This window comes from Scyliorhinus torazame, chromosome 24 (assembly GCF_047496885.1).
Source record: "Scyliorhinus torazame isolate Kashiwa2021f chromosome 24, sScyTor2.1, whole genome shotgun sequence".
Lineage (NCBI taxonomy): Eukaryota > Metazoa > Chordata > Chondrichthyes > Carcharhiniformes > Scyliorhinidae > Scyliorhinus > Scyliorhinus torazame.
This window is the reverse complement of record NC_092730.1, coordinates 28,297,718-28,305,947: the sequence shown is the minus strand read 5'-3', so window position 1 is coordinate 28,305,947 and position 8,230 is coordinate 28,297,718. Positions and strand designations below refer to the sequence as shown.

The 8,230-nt window shown below is 44.4% G+C and overlaps 1 non-coding gene across 1 annotated transcript; it reads right to left on the bottom strand.

Moving 5' to 3' along the window:
• Positions 1-7,664: 7,664 nt before the first annotated feature.
• On the bottom strand, positions 7,665-7,736 carry trnam-cau (transfer RNA methionine (anticodon CAU)). The gene has a single exon. It is a non-coding gene; the product is annotated as a tRNA-Met (tRNA).
• Positions 7,737-8,230: the final 494 nt, after the last annotated feature.

Genomic DNA, 8,230 nt, shown 5'->3' with positions numbered 1-8,230 from the left:
CCCACACACTGTATCAGAGAGTGAGTATATCCCACACCCACACACTATCAGAGAGTGAGTAAATCCCACACTCTCACACTGTATCAGAGAGTGAGTAAATCCCACACTCACACTGTATCAGAGAGTGAGTAAATCCCACACTCACGCACTGTATCAGAGAGTGAGTAAATCCCACACTCACACACTGTATCAGAGAGTGACTAAATCCCACACTCACACACTATCAGAGAGTGAGTAAATCCCACACTCACACTGTATCAGAGAGTGAGTAAATCCCACACTCACACTGTATCAGAGAGTGAGTAAATCCCACACTCACACACTGTATCAGAGTGAGTAAATCCCACACTCACACACTGTATCAGAGAGTGAGTAAATCCCATACTCACACACTGTATCAGAGAGTGACTAAATCCCACACTCACACACTATCAGAGAGTGAGTAAATCCCACACTCTCACACTGTATCAGAGAGTGAGTAAATCCCACACTCAGACACGGTATCTGAGAGTGAGTAAATCCCACACTCACACACTGTATCAGAGTGAGTAAATCCCACACTCACACACTGTATCAGAGTGAGTAAATCCCACACTCACACACTGTATCAGAGAGTGAGTAAATCCCACACTCACACGCTGTATCAGAGAGTGAGTAAATCCCACATTCTCACACTGTATCAGAGAGTGAGTAAATCCCACACATACACTGTATCAGAGAGTGAGTAAATCCCACACCCACACACTGTATCAGAGAGTGAGTAAATCCCACACTCTCACACTGTATCAGAGAGTGAGTAAATCCCACACATACACTGTATAAGAGAGTGAGTAAATCCCACACCCACACACTGTATCAGAGAGTGTGTAAATCCCACACTCACACTGTATCAGAGAGTGAGTAAATCCCACACTCACACACTCTATCAGAGAATGAGTAAATCCCACACACACACTGTATCAGAGAATGAGTAAAGCCCACACACACACACTGTATCAGAGAGTGAGTAAATCCCACACACACACTGTATCAGAGAGTGAGTAAATCCGACACTCACACTGTATCAGAGAGTGACTAAATCCCACAATCACACACTCTATCAGAGAATGAGTAAATCCCACACACACACTGTATCAGAGAATGAGTAAACCCCACACACACACAGTGTATCAGAGAGTGAGTAAATTCCACACTCACACACTGTATCTGAGAATGAGTAAATCCCACACACACACTGTATCAGAGAATGAGTAAATCCCACAGTCACGCACTGTATCAGAGAGTGACTAAATCCCACACACACACACTGTATCAGAGAGTGAGTAAATCCCACACTCACACACTGTATCAGAGAGTGTCTAAATCCCACACTCACACACTGTATCAGAGAGTGAGTATATCCCACACTCACACTGTATCAGAGAGTGAGTGAATCCCACACACACACTGTATCAGAGAGTGACTATATCCCACAGTCACACACTGTATCAGAGAGTGACTAAATCCCATACTCACATACTGTATCAGAGAGTGACGAAATCCTACACTCAACACTGTATCAGAGAGTGACTATTTCCCACACTCACACACTGTATCAGAGAGTGACTAAACCCCACACTCACACACTGTATCAGAGTGAGTAAATCCCATACTCACACGCTGTATCAGAGAGTGACTAAATCCCACACTCACACACTGTATCAGAGAGTGAGTAAATCCCACACTCACACTGTATCAGAGAGTGAGTAAATCCCACACTCACACACTGTCTCAGAGAGTGACTAAATCCCACACTCACACACTGTATCAGAGAGTGAGTAAATCCCATACTCACACACTGTATCAGAGAATGACTAAATCCCACACTCACACACTATCAGAGAGTGAGTAAATCCCACACTCACACTGTATCAGAGAGTGAGTAAATCCCACACTCACACTGTATCAGAGAGTGAGTAAATCCCACACTCACACTGTATCAGAGAGTGAGTAAATCCCATACTCACACACTGTATCAGAGAGTGAGTAAATCACACACTCACACACTGTATCTGAGAGTGAGTAAATCCCACACTCACACTGTATCAGAGAGTGAGTAAATCCCACACTCACAAACAGTATCATAGAGTGAGTAAATCCCACACTCAGACACTGTATCAGAGAGTGAGTAAATCCCACACTCACACACTGTATCAGAGAGTGAGTATATCCCACACTCACACTGTATCAGAGAGTGAGTAAATCCCACACTCACACACAGTATCAGAGTGAGTAAATCCCACACTCACACACTGTATCAGAGAGTGACTAAGTCCCACACTCAAACACTGTATCAAAGAGTGAGTAAATCCCACACTCACACACTGTATCAGAGAGTGAGTAAATACCACTCTCACACTGTATCAGAGAGTGAGTAAATCCCACACACACACTGTGTCAGAGAGTGACTAAATCCCACACTCAAACACTGTATCAAAGAGTGAGTAAATCCCACCCTCACACTGTATCAGAGAGTGAGTAAATTCCACACTCACACACTGTATCAGTGAGTGACTAAATCCCACACTCACACTCTGTATCAGTGAGTGAGTAAATCCCACACTCACACACTGTATCAGAGAGTGAGTAAATCCCACACTCTCACACTGTATGAGTGAGTGAGTAAATCCCACACTCACACACTGTATCAGTGAGTGAGTAAATCCCACACAGACACACTGTATCAGAGAGTGAGTAAATCCCACACTCACACACTGTATCAGAGAGTGAGTAAATCCCACACTCACACACTGTATCAGAGAGTGAGTGAATCCCACACTCACACACTGTATCAGAGAGTGAGTAAATCCCAGACTCACACACTGTATCAGAGAGTGAGTAAATCCCACACTCACACACTGTATCAGAGAGTGAGTAAGTCCCACACTCTCACACAGTATCAGAGAGTGAGTGAATCCCACACTCACACACTGTATCAGAGAGTGAGTAAATCCCAGACTCACACACTGTATCAGAGAGTGAGTAAATCCCACACTCACACACTGTATCAGAGAGTGAGTAAGTCCCACACTCTCACACAGTATCAGAGAGTGAGTAAATCCCCGAGTCACACACTGTATCAGAGAGTGAGTAAATCCCACACTCACACACAGTATCAGAGAGTGAGTAAATCCCACACTCACTCACTGTATCAGAGAGTGAGTAAATCGCACACTCACACACTGTATCAGAGAGTGACTAAATCCCACACTCACACACTGTATCAGTGAGTGAGTAAATCCCACACTCACACACTGTATCAGAGAGTGAGTAAATCCCACACTCACACACTGTATCAGAGTGAGTAAATCCCACACTCACACACTGTATCAGAGAGTGAGTAAATCCCAGACTCACACACTGTATCAGAGAGTGAGTAAATCCCACACTCACACACTGTATCAGAGAGTGAGTAAATCCCACACTCTCACACTGTATCAGAGAGTGAGTAAATCCCATACTCACACAGGATCAGAGAGTGGGTAAATCCCACCCACACACTGTATCAGAGTGAGTAAATCCCACACTCACACACTGTATCAGAGTGAGTAAATCCCACACTCACACACTGTATCAGAGAGTGAGTAAATCCCACACTCACACACTGTATCAGAGAGTGAGTAAATCCCACACTCTCACATATGACAAGAGACTCACAGTTCCTGAAGGTATCCCACACTCCCGCACAGTCTCTCTGTGGTGAAGGGTCCCTCTCACCGACAGCCAGGTGACTTTTCCCGGTGAATCTTTACACACTGACAAACTGGGACTGGAGACATTCTTTCTGAAATGTATTTCCTGTTTGTAATATGATTGTAATATGAGGTTTGTGATTGGTGGAAATTCCTAAATCCGATTCGTTTGGTTTTTAAATCCAATCAAATAAACAGAATATAACTGGCTGTCCTCATTTTCACAATGTCCAATCACAGTCATTTCTTTCCACATTCCTCATTAGCATTGATGTGAGGCTCTGTCTATTTAATCAGCGCTCGGAAGTTTATTTCTGGGTGAAATTGAAGATGGCTGAGGAGAAGAAACCAACATCGAAAACAGCTTCCAAGAAGGGAGCCAAGAAAGTCATTAAGAAACCGGCAGTAAAGGGCGGCAAGAAGCGGCGAAGGTCGAGGAAGGAGAGTTACTCCATCTACATCTACAAAGTGATGAAGCAGGTTCACCCCGACACCGGCATCTCCTCCAAGGCCATGAGCATCATGAACTCGTTCGTCAACGATATTTTCGAGCGCATCGCGGGTGAGGCTTCCCGCCTGGCCCATTACAACAAGCGCAGCACCATCAGCTCCCGGGAGATCCAGACCGCCGTGCGCCTGCTGCTGCCCGGGGAACTGGCCAAGCACGCCGTGTCGGAAGGGACAAAGGCGGTGACCAAGTACACCAGCTCCAAGTAAAACTCCACAATGGACTGAAAACCACCCCAAACACAACGGCTCTTTTAAGAGCCACCCACAATCTCTGTGAAAAAGCTGCACCATCTTTTCCCGCATTGACTTGATGAGAAATCTCTTTGTGGAGGATAGAGATTTGTCCCGTTCCAGACTTCCCAGTGTAATATTCCCGGCCGCTTTCAGGAGAGAGGCTCAGAAATCAGCACTTTCTCTCTGTCCCTGTGAAGCCTGTGTGAAGGAGTTGGTTGGTAATCTCTATGTTTCTGCTTTTGCAGTGAGCTGAGATTTGCTCCGTTTTAAATTGCTGAGCGGGGTCTTATTACCGCCGGTTACAGAGAAGAGATTGACAAGTTCAAACTGTTCCGAAAATAGCGCCAGGATTCTGGGAGGGAAAATCCAATAAACAGATCACAAAAGTGTGAGATTCAAATAGTTTCCTGAACATTGAGCCGTTCCGTTATTTGGGATTTTCCTGCACTGAAATTGGCTGTAGTTTCGAATTTGAAAATGGCAGCCAACCAAAACCTCGAGATTCGTCTCTGGCCTATGATTGGTTAATTGTTGACTGTATTTGACTTTTTAAATATAATTTGTTTCCACAGACAAAAAACAGAATATTCCGAAGATGAATAAATGTGACGTTTCCTCCACACAAATTACAGGGAAGAGTGTCGCCAGCTCCTTGTCACACACAGTCCATACATTGTCACTGACAGAGGAAAGAGACACAGACAGGTCATCAGTTCCACAGTCTCAGGCAGCAGAAATCGTTCCAGAGACACATTTTCAACCCATCAATCAAACAGCAGGAGAGACAGACGCTGTGTCCATGTCACCCTAACTCAGTCCCACTGACAGGAGGCCCCATAAATCCCAGTGCAAATTCTCACCCATTCTCATCATCACTGTATCAGTTCCACAATGGAGCAGCTTAGTGAAATAATCAATATCAGAGAAAACTGACACATGGATTCCGGTTAAGGATGACACAATTAATCTTAATAATGTACTCTGAGATTCGAGTTAAATACCAGTTACCTCACTCACATCAGGGGTGGCTGTACTAATCCTCAGAGTGTCCTCCCAAATACACTAGAAGCAAACACAAATATCAGGTGCATTCTCAGATTGAGATATGCTGAAAGCGACAAAGTTTATGAAAATAAAAGATGCAATATAATTTTGCTGACTGTGAACTGAGCTGCAACTTGCAAACTATTGCAAAATCCTCACTCACTCTGTTCCAGGTGGAAGATACTGTAGCAATTCCAGACTGTGGTCCATTTTACATTCATGTCGAAATTCTGACCCAGAATCAGACTGATTGTCAGAAATCAAATGAAAATGAAATGAAAATCGCTTATTGTCACAATGAAGTCAATGAAGTTACTGTGAAAAGCTCCTAGTCGCCACATTCCGGCGCCTGTTCGGGGAGGATGTTATAGGAATTGAACCGTGCTGCTGGTCTGCTTTCGAATCCAGTGATTTAGCCCTGTGCTAAACAGCCCCTCAATGTGAACAACCCAAGATAAACTTCCAGAGCAATCCAGTATCAGGTTGAAGGTTACATTATCTTTCACTATTGTGTTCTGATATTAAATGCTGGTCCAAAACTCTCACATTGTTTGCTTCAAACCTCCCACAGCAATGGTTTCTTTCTGTGCTGGAAATTTACGTGGAATGAAGGCAAACTTATAAACTGTCCCAGAGATTGAAAGGTCACATCCTGAATCGCATCCTCCCACTGAGTCACAGAGCCTGACAGGTACAGGATAATCCCCAAACACATGTTCAGAGTAAGATCCATCCTCACACTGAGTCCTGACAGATTCAGGATTATTCTCAAACGGTTGTTCAGAGTAAGATGCTGAAAGACACTGTACTCACTCATAAATAGCAATCACAAAAAGCAATCAGACTCAACAATTGTACCTCTGAGAGATTTAGAAATGGTTAAAAGACTCTCAGAGAGGAAACAATAATGACATACAAACGGAAGACTGCACGTGCGCACACAAACATAGACATACACAGGTATACACACACAGCTATACACACGTACACACACAGTATACAGGCCCACACACATTATACACACAGTTGCACACACACATATACACAAACATACACACACAGGTATATACACGTGTACACACACAGCATACAGTGTCACACGCATTATACACACACAGTTGTACACACCCATACATACATGTATACACACAGGCACATAAACATTCATACATATTCTCAAATATACACACATATATAGAAACACGCATGTGCACACAGACACAGATATACACAGAGACAGATACATTACATCAGACAAATAATTAATCCAGCTGCAGTGAAGTAACAGAGATATAGTTCTAATACAGGATGGTGAGTGGCTGGAGGAGAGCCTCCAGGTCGTGGTGTCGGCCGCCCTTGTCCCTCTCTAGATGGTGGTGGATGTGGGTTTGGAAGGTGTTGCCAAAGGAGCCTTGGTGACTTCCTGCAGTGAATCCTGTAGCTGGTATACACGCTGCCACTCTGCATCAGTGGTGGAGCGAGTGAGTGTTTATGGATGGGGTACCGATCAAGCAGGATGCCTTGTCCAAGATGGTGTCAAACCTATTCAGTGTTGTTGAAATTGCAACTATTAAAGGAAATGGAAATTATTCCAATACATTCCTGATTTATGCTGTGTCGACAGGGTTTGGGGAGTCAGGGAGTGAGTGCCTCGCCACAGGAGTCCGAGTCTTTGGCCTGCCTTCTAGCCACAGTATTTATATGACCAGTTCAGTTTCTGGCCAATGGCGATCAGTCAGATGTTGGCAGTGGGGTTTCAGTGATGGGAATTCCGGTGAATGTCAAGGGGCGATGGTTAGATTCTCACTTATTAGAGATGGTCTTTGCCTGGAACTTTTCAGCCCAAGCCTGGATATTGTCCAGGTTGCTGCATTTGGACATGGGCTGTTTCATTAACAGAGGAGTTGTGAATGGTGCTGAACATTCTGCAATCATGGAAAGCCTGTGTGTGTTTGCAGCATTTACAGCGTGTGTCCCTGTGTGAGTAAATGCCATTTCAGACACTGGTTGCACAAATTAAGTGTTTGCTGGAAGCCCCTTCCAGCTGAGTAAAAAAAAAACGTTTCCTGGAAAGAAATGTCAGATATACTTGTGGTGAGAAGCTAAATGTTTCTTTTTACTGTAACGGAAAGTATAAAAAACAACTAGCAGAGAATGGTTTCGATCCATCGACCTCTGGGTTATGGGCCCAGCACGCTTCCGCTGCGCCACTCTGCTCCATGGTTGTTACTTTGTTGAAGCGACACAATTCCTCACTTCCGCAATGTTGTTCATCAGGACCACATGTGCTCGACAGCGCACCCTGGCGGCACAATTCCACTGTGTAACTCACCAACAATTGAACACACACACACAGCAGCTGGACACTGTCACCTTACATAAGATAACACACACAAGCATCAACTGACTGATCATATATAGAAAGTGTCCCCATTAAGTTCCAATGTTCTCTGTCTCTAGGTGATGCCCAGGAGGACTGGAGAATAGCCAATGTTGTTCCTTTGTTTCAGAAGGGGAGCAAGGATAATGCAGGGACCAACAGGCCGGTGAGCCTTACGTCAGTCACAGGGAAATTACTGGAGAGAATTCTTCGAGACAGGATCTACTCCCATTTGGAAGCAAATGGATGTATGAGAGGCAGCACGGTTTTGTGAAGGGGTGGTCATGTTGCACTAATTTGACAGAGTTTTTCGAAGAGGTCACAAAGATGA